Source organism: Pararge aegeria, chromosome 24 (assembly GCF_905163445.1).
Source record: "Pararge aegeria chromosome 24, ilParAegt1.1, whole genome shotgun sequence".
Classification (NCBI taxonomy): Eukaryota; Metazoa; Arthropoda; class Insecta; order Lepidoptera; family Nymphalidae; genus Pararge; species Pararge aegeria.
In genome coordinates, this window is record NC_053203.1 from 2,647,389 (window position 1) to 2,661,288 (window position 13,900).

The 13,900-nt window shown below is 37.1% G+C and overlaps 1 protein-coding gene across 2 annotated transcripts in view; it reads right to left on the reverse strand.

The window, feature by feature from the left end:
- LOC120634492 (flocculation protein FLO11) overlaps positions 1 to 13,365 on the reverse strand; it is a 53,602-nt gene extending 40,237 nt beyond the window's left edge. For both annotated transcript variants that reach the window (XM_039905139.1, XM_039905138.1), the window contains exon 1: positions 13,109 to 13,365. The gene's annotated coding sequence lies outside the window, so the exon portion shown is untranslated. The remainder of the gene's footprint in view (positions 1 to 13,108) is intronic.
- Positions 13,366 to 13,900: the final 535 nt, after the last annotated feature.

Below are 13,900 nucleotides of genomic sequence, written 5' to 3' on the forward strand. Positions count from 1 at the left end.
AACTGTACGTACATGCGGCGGCGTAAACAGGGTGCTATAAATAGGTCAAAGTCCAATATTAAAATTTACCTAAAGAAGGACTTTTGAAAAGTCAAGTCGGTCGATTTGAACTGACTCCACAGAATTAAGATCATACGGGATCTTCATTCAGCCATTATTGCATGCAGTCAGTAGCGTGCACAGGGATTGCAACCAAGGTAGGCATAAAGCAGAAAACGGCATAAAATGTAAATTTCCTCTTTATGAGCGGGTTATATAAAAAAATTAGGGTAGGCATTGCTTTTGTACATGCATGTAGTTCACGCCACTGGATACAGTGCATTGGGCTCCAAAAACAGAGAAAACGCACCAAGAACGTCTCACTTTACACCCGCGGAATATTATTAGCTTAAAAACTTTTCCATTTTTCTCATTTTATGGTAAATGTTTAGAACATTTGAGTAAAAATAATTACTGTCAACTGCTAAATAAATGAAGTGCCTCACTAACCGCCTGTTCAAGAAACACTACTAAAGTGGAGTGGTTTTTGATGCTTCAATATTATTCGTGTACACGGATTCTGAACTGAAACCGTATACACGACTAATATTGAAGCAAAAAAAACCACTTCACTTTAGAATTGTTTCTCGAACGAACGGTTAGTGACTTCATACCGTTCAGCAGTTGACAGTAATTATTTTACCTCTAATGTTCCAAACGTACACCATAAAATGGGAAAAAGTTTGTGAGCTAGCAACATTCCGCGGTGTAAAGTAAATCGTGCGCGGGGGGGGGGGATCCTTTTCACTTTTTTGGGCACTTTACACTGTATACAATAATGTCTAAATGAGGATTCTGTACGTCCTTAATTCTTTGAGTGATTCTACCGCCGGTTCGGAAGGTAGCCCCTACCGAGCAGAAGCCGGAAATAAACTCAGCAGTTGCTCTTCCAACAATAACAATTTGAAATTCAACATTTATTTTCCTATCTTGAGAGAGATGAAACATTACACAGAAATACTGCGTTGCTCGCAGTATTTCTGTGTAATGTTCAATCAGCTATTCCAATCGCTATATTTATAATTCAAAAGCTATGAATTCACGTTGTTATTTCGCATAAGTAGTTAAATATGTAGGTAGATAACACAAACGACAATACATAAAAATAAACACCTCCATTCTACTGCCCTCCTTTTCTATTCCTTCAGTATAATATTAGCCCTCGCTCTCGCACTTACGAGAACACGCCAAGGCGAATAGGTTTTTAATGAATGAGAAGCAAAATGAACCGATGTGACACGGTTTTTGTATTCAAGGTTATTTTACTTATTATGTTATAATTTATACATAATTATTAAATAAACAACCTGTAAAAGAAGTCAACCTCCACGCAACCTCCGATATTTTATGTAGGTTTACTACATACTTTTTGTCGTAGTTTTAATAATATATTTTTATATACCGACTCAAAGAGGAAATAAACGATACGAACTAAATATTGACAGCACCAAAGAGTATACAAACACTACGAAGCAGCTCTAGAAATAAAGCGACATGATAAGAGTGATTGTGTACTCATTGACTAGAGGTTTAGACGAGACCTCTACTATTACCACTGGACTGGTTTGGCTGTCCTTACAAAAGACAGACAAAACACAGTAGAAATCATGTACCCATTTGAAGTCTGAAAATAGTATTACAGCGTTTTAGTAATTGAAATTTTAGTTCCTGGAATAGTGGTACTTTAGCTTCATTTGGAACTTTAAACAGAATGCAGATTAACTTAGATACCGGAACATCCTCATGATATTATGTTGACTCTACAGAGTAGCACAGAAATTTATTTTTATTACAAGATGTAAAATTTTGTAGTGATCGGAGTTTTTGTGCTATTAAAATAACCGCGCCTGATAAGAAAGGCAGTAATTAACAGATCAGTTTCTAGTAAGAATAATTATAGATAATAAATATATATCGACAACACACATCGCCATCTAGCCCCAAAGTAATCGTAGCTTATGTTCTGGGTACTAAGATGACTGACGAATATTTTTATGAATAATATACATAAATACTTATGATATACCGGATGAACTACCAGACACTGAAATACATTCATATTCATCACACAAACATTTTTCAGTTGCGGAAATCGAACTTACGACCTTGGACTCAGAAGCCCACTGCGCCAATCGACTGCCCAATAAGAATATATGCCATCCAGGGAGTGAGAACTGAGTAGCTTACTTAATGATAGAAACAGACAACATTCGCTTAGCCAATTTTTTGAATCAATTTTATTTTTAAATAGGACAGCATGGTGGGCGCCTCACTCATATTTATTCATAGCCACTTGTATGTACCGCCATTGTAATGGTGAAGAGGAAGACGTGTGTAGTGAATTTTATGTCTAGTACATGCTTATTTCCACACCTGTACCTACCTTCCATTAGTATGACTTTTCGACTATCGAAACGGTCACTGTCCATTCTGTTCTCTCTCTTATAATCATCATCATCAACACTTTACTGGCCCACTACAGGGCACGGGTCCCCTCCCACTCACACAATCAGCATGGTGTAATTTATAATTTCTTCAATCCTTATACTTAACACCAAACAGATCTTCGGCAACGCCCCCTCGACGCACGTTTCGCTTCGGTTTCGGAGCGGGAGATGTTGAATTATAATGAATAATTGTAAGGCTTAACAATTTACTACAGAAAAACATCCAGACACTGAAAAATATTAACCCGTTCCTTCGTCTCTCCTAACGTCAAAGTTTGTCTCGAAGAGATCGCTTTAGTGATAGAAAATAGAACAAGCAAAGGCGGTCTGCCTTTGCACGCTCATTTTCTATTCTAAGTTTTTTCTGTATATGTGTTTACTTTTTATATAATGTGTGTGTATTTTTCAGTTGTGAGAATACAACCCACGGCCATGGACTCAGAAAGCAGGGTCGCTGCCCCCTGAGCCAGTCGGCCGTCAAATCCAACAATTTCCTAATTCCGAACTGGTACTCAAAACTTCTCAAAAACATCTTGAATCCGACCCGGGCATCGAACCAAAGATCCCGTTATCCGCAATGCAAGAAGCTAAACAAGTCCATCGAATCAGTTACAACGATTTCGAGCGTACAAATGTCATCCTAAGGCTGTTGGTTTGCTGCCAAATGGCCCCACTGATTCAGGAAGTTGCATCACCTAAGAACTAGATCGCCAGACTGTGGATTGACCTTTATTCAATGCAGTGAGATGAGGCTGTCTTTACTTCGGACATCTTTTTTGACGACCTTCCTGGCACAGTGGCCAGTGGCGTGCACAGGGTATACGGATGATATAAAATGAAGAAAATCTCCAGTAAGAGTTATAAAAGCCTACCCTTAAGTATTTATATACAAAAACAAAAAGTCGATATAAACAGTCGACTAACTAGAAAAAGACATAAATTAGTGATATCTGCATATCGTCTGAGAAAAGTACAGAAATCCTTTGTGGGGATGTATACCCATGTATACCCAGGTTTTTTAACATGATACCGAAGGTAATATTAGATCTACCTTTACCTAAGTTTAAACAATATATTAAAACACATTTAATAAATCGTGGTTACTACACGATTGATGAATTCCTAAACGACAAGGCTGCTTGGAAGCAGGCCACTCCGCTCTCATCTCTCACAAAACAGAAAAATTCTAAAGATTGTTAAACTCTAAAATGATGTTGGAAAAGAGCAATCTGCTGAGTTTCTTGCCGGCTCTTCTCAGTGGAATCTGCATTCCGAACCGGTGGTAGAGTCACTACAAACAGACTTGACGTTTCATAAGTGCTTATTAATTAGACCTACTTCAAATAAATTAATTTTGAATTTGAATATAACTCGTACTAGTAATTTTCTTGTATATATACCTACATATGATGTGCATACCCTCTATGCACGCCGCGCCGCTGACAGTTGCGAGCGCTGTGGTTTTAAGTATGAGGTCCCGAGTCCGATCTTTTTATACTTACTCTAGCTTCACAATATATTTATAACAATACCTATTACTATTTTTAAGATAATATATATAAAGATTAATTCTTTATATACATATAAATGTAAATATACTACGACAATACACACATCGCCATCTAGCCCCAAAGTAAGCGTAGCTTGTATAATGGGTACTAAGATAGCTGATGAATATTGTTTTATTAATAATATACATAAATACTTATAATTTACTTACAAACACCCAGGCACAGAAAAACATTCATGTACATCACACAAACATTTTCCAGTTGTGAGAATCGAACCCACGGGCTTAGACCCAGAAAGCAGGGTCTCTGCCCATTGCGCCAATCGGCCGTCAAATCAAATCTTTATAAGCAAATGGATATGGATAATATATGGGTATGAACAATCGATTTACTAGAAATGGTCATCTGCATACCGTCTGCTAAAGGTACAGAAGTCATGTGTGGGAGTAGGTATAAGTACGCTTTAATAATATGATTCCTAAGGTAATTTTGGACCTACAAATGCATAAGTTTGAAGCGGTGATAGCCCAGTGGGTATCCCAGCACGCACCTTAAACTTTTTTTTTTTTATGTATATAGACGAGCGTTTGACTGCAATCACACCTGATGGTAAGCGATTATGCAGCCTAAGGTGGAGCGCGCTTGCCTAGAAGATGCCTATTCTGTACTCATATTGTAGGGGCAAAAGGGAAGCTGGAAGAGCATTCCAGATCCTAGCGGTATATTGACTAGCGTCCGCGGTATATTGACCACGTAGGGATGCAGATCCTTACGCCTCGCGGTTCGATGGAAAAAAGGCGAGGGGGGAACTAGATCAAATAGTTCTTGAGCACACTCTCCGAAATATATCCTATAGAATACCGAAAGGCAGGCAACCTTGCAATGATGTTCCAAACTCTTAAGTTTTTTATTGTCTAGGTCACCGATGAGCCTTCTAGCACGGCGATCCACCGAATCCAGGGCATCAAGCTAATACTTGGCAGAGCCATCCCATAAATGGGAACAGTACTCCATACACGATCGAACTTGAGCTTGCTACAAGGTGAGAAGCTGTTCAGGCGTGAAGTACCGCTTGACCTTATTGAGGATGCGGGCAAAGTTTCTTGCCAGCTGTTTTTGCCCTGGAATCGATGACTTTTCTAAGTTATTTGCGTTTTAAGCTATTAAATTATCACTGGCTCCAACTGTGAAGGAATACATGTGTAAACCTGCATACCTGAGAGTTCTCCATAATGTTAAGTCCGCCAATCGGCACTGGGGTGAAAGTTATTTAAATTCTCCTGCTTTTCGCGGAGTATAGCAAGTTAAGCTTAATTCTCATAACATATCCCACTGCTGGGCAAAGGTAACATACTCTCCAGCTCTATAAGATTAGTATAGAAACATAACTCTCTATTCCAAATTTCCCCAGCCTTTCACCCCTCGTCACGAGGACTTTGTTATCTACAGCGTACAGCCTGTATACATAGCATTACTTGAAAACAGGTTCGACCTGTTCAGTATGCATTTAATTTATTTTTTGCTCGGGCAGATAACCTTGGCTGGAGAGTCGTTGCTACACGAAACGTTTATCGCTTATTACTGTTTACGGCTGGTTTAATTAACGAATTGTGTTTCGCTAAATTTAAATGAGACATTATGATGGCCTCGTTGTAGACTCAGTAATTGTGTGTCGAGTAGACACGAGTGCCTCGTTGGCCAGCATGTTCGACCCTAGGTTAGATCCCTGGTTCTATCAGAAGTTCTTAGTACAATCTTGCGATTTACCGCTGTGGTTCGGAGAGCACGTTAAGCTGTCGGTCTAGCGCCTGATCTCTTTCTACTCGTGTCGGAGATACCATCCCGTCGGTCTACGAAAGTAAGGGTACAGATTGTTTGCGCACACACAAAATCTTCAGAAATCCATAATTCGTTATTTCAAGTAGGCCTAATATAAGCACTTTTGAAACGTCTACCACAGGTTTGGAAAGCAGATTCTATCGAGAAGAAGCCGGCAAGAAACTCAGCAGAATGCTCTTATAGAATATCAACAATTTACATTTTACATTTTAAAATTCATTTTTCTATCTTGTGAGATATGAAAGCGGAGCCGGATGCTTCCAAGCAACCTTGTCATTAAGAAATTCATCAATTGTATAGTAAGTTAACCTCACTGTAACAAATGTGTTTTAACACAGTCTTTAAACTTATGCATTGGTAGGTCCAAAATTACCTTAGGAATCATATTATAATCATATTATAAAAGCGTGTGAGGTAGACTCAATCCCCCAAATGACTTATGTACCTTTCCAAGATGATATGCAGTTGACAATAATTTGTGATAATTTCTTTCAAGTCAATTGTTCATATCCACTATTTGTTTGTGTATTTTATCTCCCGTGTGTTTGGTAAATCTCTCTGGAGATTGACCACCCTGGCCATAATCGGCCATGTTGAATGTTTGACTGCAGATCTCTAGATCTATGATTCCATTGTCAGATCGGATCACAAAATGTTAGGTATTGAGCAGTGGCGTGCATTGGGTTCCTTACCTGGGTAAACATACTGCAGGAAAATTGAATATAACGGCTAAAATTCTTCTCCTATACGGGTTATATATCAATTTTAGGGTATGCAGTGCTTTTGTGCATGTATGAAGTGCACGCCACTGGTATTGAGTTTATCATTTAAGAAATTCTTAGTTAGGAAATTGGTATGACTCTGAAAGCTGTAGAGGATGTTAAGCCCTATATCCCGATTATCACTATCAGCATCAAGAAGAGATATTCTTAAAACGGTTAATGAGCCTTCACTAATAGGATCAGTCCGAAAGCGTTGACTGTGTTGACGGACAGCTCGTGTTCGGTCACAAAAAAAAAGACTCCTTCAAAACTGGACATCCCACCAAAAGGCAATTCTAGGTAGAAACGTAAAACGGTCCCGAAGTAGTCATGCCAACCAAACATAAATAATTACACACGAATCCTTTAAGGACACAATTCAAGGTTCACAATAATTATTTTCCCAGAATCTGAGTGTTGTCTGTGTTTCTTAAATTCGAGTCAGGGCCACAGAATACCGCAATGATTTCATTGCATCCAGTCAACTTTATCATTAAGTACTGCTTTATTATTATAAAGTCCCGAAGCCCTGACATATTATTAGGTAATTTACGTACCTATTTTGTTTGCTTGTCACAAACGCGATGACTCGTTATTTATTCCACGTAGAAGCGAAATAAATGACCTTTGGTAATAGCTTGCGTGCGAAATTAAGGATAACGTCTCTCGCGACCGCGTTCACACACTACACAGTGACAGGGTAAGATTTGCAATCTTAGCCGCAAAGTTCTTGCGACGCTTGTAGAGTTAGGTACTTTAGGGCCCTTTTCCTACCATGATTTTTCCCTTTTACCTATCACACGGACTGCTCATACGGGTCGTGTATAACTACAGACGCGCTATCACACGCACGTGGACCAGATTCCGCACGCTGGCAGAAACCGCATCGCAAGGAATTTGGCAATCGGTCTGGGTGATTGAGGTGATGATTTCTTTGTATAGCATATGGCATACCTCATTCGTCTTACCTACCGGTAAATCAGTTGTCAGTACCAATGAAGGATGAGAGCTCTAAATGACACCGAATAACCTATATAATATACAACGTGTAACCGAATTACGAAATACTTATTTATTTTATTTTATTTAAACTCTTTATTTGAACACAAAAAAAAATACACGAAAAGAATAAAAAAACACAGATAGAAGCAGTATACAAAAGGCGGCCTTATCGCTTAGTTCGAACTCTTCCAGGCAACAAATGTATAACAGACTGCAGGTAGTACATATTAAAAAAAAGTACATACTAGTACTTGAACTAGACTACACAAATAAAATAATACACAATATAATTTATATTTAAAAAAATTATAATAATAAACTAATATATACTATAAATACATTTATAACAGTAAATGCTATTATTAGTCGCCTTTCATGTAAACTACCTAGGTATAGCGATTTTTGATACTGTTGAAGATCGCATAAGGATGTTTCACGAGGTGAAGAATATTTCATTTTCCATACAAACTAATTCAAAGCATTCGAAGGACGAAGTCGCGATGGACCGCTAGTATATATATGTGTATGTATATATATACAGTCGTTGGTACTTATTATTATTAGCGTTATTTCTTATAAGTCGATTTCCGAATGGTGTTGTAGAGGCTTTGTTTTTTACCGACGGAATATCCGAAATTCTGGGACGCACGATATAGTGGGTTAGTTCATAACATAATCCATATCTCGGGAGCATGCTGAGTGTTAAACGGAGTATGGACAGGCGCCAAGTTTTAATATAGCGCCTCGCATCCAGCTGATGTCATCGCACTGTTTACGCCGATCCCGAAACAATGTTCCAAGTATTGTAAAGAGCGGGAGTATTTTTACACTTTGACCACAGATAAATCATCCGTTCGACAATTTATCATCAGCTATTAAAACCACCTCTCCATAAAAAAGTTCTTAGTCTTAAGAGAACATATTTCTCTTGCGCTGCACGATTTTACTTACTCGTACTCCTATAAATACACTACATTTTTGAAGTTATACTTCTTTTGGCGCGTTAGGGAAAAATGATGAGAGTACATTTTTGTAGTAGTAGAGTAGATTGCAAATCTTACCCTGTCACTGTGTAGTAGCGCGCGCATTCCGTCACAAAAAACCGACACCCTGCTATAGGGTTTGACAGTTTACACTTTGAATGTCAAAGTCTGCGGGCTCATTAATTCATTGAATTGTACAAAAATCTCAAATTTGAATGTTGAGTGAAACTTGGTTTTCCGATAACTAACTGTCCATTAATTATATTTATTATGTCCACATTTTCTTTAAATATGTAGAATTTTTTTTTTGTGATATTTAAATAAACTTTATTTAACTAGATAGTGCGTTATAATAAAATTTTATTTTTTGAAATATCTTTATTCTATTGTTAGTGTAGTTTTTTTACAAACGTAGAATAAGGCGGAAGGTAAAATTTATGAAAAGATTTTTATTTTGTTACGCCAAAGTATAACTTCTTACGCGTGTACATAAGTACCCACACGTTTTTTATTCAGTACATATTTGATAATTTCATTTATGCCCATAAAAATATAACTTAAATACAAATTGTATTTAAGTTATATTTTTATGGGCATTGTTGTTGTGTGTTCTTCTTAGACCAGGGCGCGTTTGAAACCCTCTTTGGCGAACGCTGAGTTATTATCATCTCCTTACAATTATTTAAACATATATGTATGAACGCTTCATAAGCGTCTGTGATGGGCCTACATGTTTAAAGAAATTTTGAATTTGAATTTAATCGATTGTTACGCATAGGTCTATATTGTACAGTGGCGTGCAGAGGGTTTGTGACCAGGGTATGCATAAAGCAGGTACATGGCTTAAAATGGACAAATTTCCCTCAAATACGTGTTATATAAGATAATTTGAGTATGCAGTGCTTTTGTGCATGTATGAAGTGCACGCCACTGATATTATATATACTACTAACCCGCCCGGCTTTGCACGGATATAAACAAAAAAAGTGAAGTTACTGCCTTAATAAAATGCTTGAACTCAATTGGTAAAAGTAATATTAACAACGATAGAAGCTCAACACAGTAAGACAGTGGGTAGGACTTGATCTTCTCTTTCGAGTTCGAATCCCAGTGATCCCAGTGAGTAATGTTATTGAATTTTACGAATTTAATTATATTTGGATAAAGGCAAAGGTATATCACCGTATAGCCAACAAATGTTATAGATACGTGGAGAGGTTATAACATAATCTTGCTTTTTAAACATTTTAAATAAATAAATAATAAATATACTACGACAATACACACATCGCTACCTAGCCCCAAAGTAAGCGTAGCTTTTATTATGGGTACTAAGATGACTGATGAATATTTTTATGAATTATATATACATAAATACTTAGAAAATACATATAAACACCCAGACACTGAAAAATACTTATGCTCATCACACAATCATTTCCTAGTTGTGGGAATCGAATCCACGGCCATGGACTCAGAAAGCAGGGTCGCTGCCCACTGCGCCGGTCGGCCGTCAAAGTTGCTTTAGCTCTAACTCATACGAACTATGAATTTTTCCAGGATAAAAAGTACATTCATTCTAACTTCTGCTTGCGCCGCCGCTCACTGCCAGTACCAGAGTAGAGTTGGGATAAATACACCTATGATTGAAAACTCAACAAAACTGAGTAATATCTTGTCCATGGCCTCACGCGAATGTTGCATTATGTCATAGCATAACTCATAACTAAGTTCCGATAAATGCTTTTCTCAATATTGATTGCTCACAGTTATTTCGACTCGATCCGAATGAAACACTAACCGCAAGGTTATGGCGTCACTTCGGCCAAATAACATCTGTTTCATGTAAACTAAGGCAAATATAAATTAAACTGGTAGGCTTTTGTTGAAGTGATAGGATTTTCGATGTAAGATTATATATTATACTAGCTCTTGCCCGCGACTTTGTCTGCGTTTGATTTTGTTTTTCGATGTGGCATTAAATTTAGTTGTTAATATAAAAAAAAATTAAAGTATTCAGTATCGCTAAGCCTTAAATGAGGGGTTTGCTGCTGTCCGCTGAGAAGTTCTGTCCTCAATCTTCAACTACAGTTTGGGCAAAATTAAACACATGTTATAACCTTTATAGTACAAAAATAATTAATTAAATCGGTTACAATTTGTCGTGTAAAAGTTATGGTGTAAAATCGTCAGACACTAATCCCCTCTCCCAAAGGAACCGAGCTTAATATCGGGATAAAAAGTATCCTATATTACTTCTAACACTTCCAATAATATGTGTACGAAGTTTCATGAGGATCGGTTAAGTAGTTTTTGCATGAAAGCTTAACAAACAAACTTACATTCACATTTATAATTTGTTCATAACGATTTTTGATTCATAACGATTTCGACAAAATCGCAGAGTTTCCTGACCATTGTGTTACTGATGTTATACAATGGAGTGCACTTCTTACATGCACAAAACACGGCCGACCCTAAAATTTATATATATAATTCGTATAGGAGGGGAATTTTTGCCGTTTTAAGCAATATTGAAGGCCGATTGTCGCAGTTTGCAGCGATGCTGCTTTCTGAGTCCAAAGCCGTGGGTTCGATTCCCTCTACTGTAAAATGTTTGTGCGACGAGCATGAATGTTTTTCAGTGTCTGGGTGTTTATATGTATATTGCTATTTATTTATGTATGTATATTATTCATAGAAATATGCATCAGTCATCTTAGTACCCATAACAAGCTACGCTTACTTTGGGGCTAGGTGGCGATGTGTGTATCATCGTAGTATATTTGAAACCCAGTGCACACAACTGATGTTATACCTACTATAGATTGCGGCCTGATTCTTGCCGAAAAGCCGGCGTCGGCTACTTCAAACACTCGTCAAGTTTTGTACACCCGTAGTGTATATTTTGACGGATGTAAGCGCTGTGGCCTTATATTTAAGTGATCCCGGATTCGATACCCGGTTGGGGCGTTTCGGGATTTTTTCAATTTCTGAATTTTCTTTTGTTTAGTGGGATGCTTTCACCGTAGTTAATGACAAAGAAGTGTCCCCAAGTTATTTACCGTTCCGGTATGATGTAGCAAAGAAACCGATTAGAAGTATGGGCTTAATGCATCCGCTGTACCTCTAACTAGACTGCATGATCACTAAACAGCAGGTGAGAATGCAGTTAAGGGCTACCTTGTATTGAAAGAAATATTTTTCCCAATTTTTCTCATCATCATTATCATCATCATATCAAAATTCAAAATTCAAAATTCATTTATTTCAAGTAGGTCTAATATAAGCACTTTTGAAACAATACACGTCCACGGCTGGACAAAGGTCTTTTGTAGGGAGTTCCAAATTCCACGGTTTTGTGCCGCTTAGATCCAGTGCGACGCGCTTAATGTCGTCTGCGCTGCCATTCAGTGGCGTGCACTTCATACGTGCAGAAAAGCACTGCCTACCCTTAAATTTATATATTACTGGTGTTAGAGGAGAATTTTTGCCGTTTTATGCCATTTTCCTGCTGTATGCATAACCTGGTAAGAAACCCAGTGCACGCCACTGCTGCCATTCCAGCACCTTGAGACCCACAGCTTAACTACCAATTTTTCTCGTAAAAATTATAATAATGATACAAATAAATATTCCAATCACCTCTAACTTGTTAAGTAAAAAGTCATATGGTATTCAAACTCAAGAGTGTCAAAATTTATTAATTTTTTTATAAAAGGTAACCTAGTAGCGGCTCGTGTCTGCTCATATCTTCTGATAGTACCTAACTAAAAGTGCAAACTCTCATTCTACGACCCGCCGCGATGCATCTTACGTCCATTAAACCACATATTAAAATATTGGTACACATGCAAAAATATTTAAAATAAATAAATAAATAAAAATTAAATAAATTTGACTTCTAGTATAGATAATAAGTGAAAGTTTATAAGTTTTTTCCGCGTTTGTTTTGTAAAAATTATCAAAACTCTTTTTACATAACAATTTGATGCCTGAACCGATTTAGCTGCAATTTGGAACGGAGATAGTTAGGAGGACAGTTACTTTAAATTAAACACACAGGTACCTACTTAGGCCATATTATATCCCAGAAAATTCCACGTAATTGTTTACTAATTAGATAGTTGCCGGCATTATTTTAGTTTTAGTTTATGATAATAAATAACCCAAAGTTATGTTCGTTAGTTAGATACCTAGATGCTTCTGGCTAGGTAAGTCTATATAATATCTTAGTTTTAACTCGCCCCGAGCGATACGTTATTCTAGTCCGCTTCTAGTCGAGATCCTACTTATCTTCCTAGACCCGGCCCATATCTGAGAAATAACGGACTCAAACACCCATAAATGGCCACGGACTTTATCTCGCAAGAAAAATCTAGTTCCGTACACGTCGATAAATAAATAGTTCCTTTTATTACTATTTTTATTATTAACTTAACTATGTCATAGAATTATTTAACAACATTGCAAATAACATCTAAGTTATGCTAAGCCAAAATCGTAAAACAAAAATAAATACTTACAATTTAAATAGAATTCCGTCCTCCAACTAGAAAAAAGCGAAACACCACACTATACACAATTTTTTAATAGACAACGCACTAAAATTCTGCCTACAACATTATAAAACACACAGAGGAAATCATAAAAAAATAATTGCGAAAAGAAAATCGATTTTCATCGGATCGTAGAATGCGCGTGCAGTTCAAATAACTTCGCGCGCCGAATGACGTTTTAGCGCGCACTGGTTAAAGTTTGAACTAAGAAGCGCGGGCAATGGAATGGGAATTCTACTTTCAAAAGGAACGTCATACTCTTTTTTATAATGAGATTCTATGGAATGAGTTATAAATAAGAAGTTTTAAAAATATACCATGTATCCCAACTATTTTATACTATATTCAAATACTTTAAAAATGACCGCTGATTTAGGAAAACGTCAAAAACTTCCAAAACCCTCGTGAGATGGCGTTACACGTAACATTGAGAAGACCTATTAAAATACTTCGTTCTGAATCGTTGCCTGTTGCAGTTTTCATGGCAGTGTTAGAGTTAAAGGATAGATGGCGCTGTTATAACAATAAACGACATCAACTAAATTTAAAAATGTACCTAAAAGATAAAATGCCTTCTAAAATTGTTATGCATTCGTTGGCTATTCCGAAACATAAATATAATGAAATATTTAACGCTATTCGATTTAAGGGAATATCGACGTCAACTGTTATTCAAGCCCCTTAACATTACAAATTGTACATACATATTACAGTAGGTACTGACTACTGTATAGATTAAGTATGTGTGCGTATCCAAAC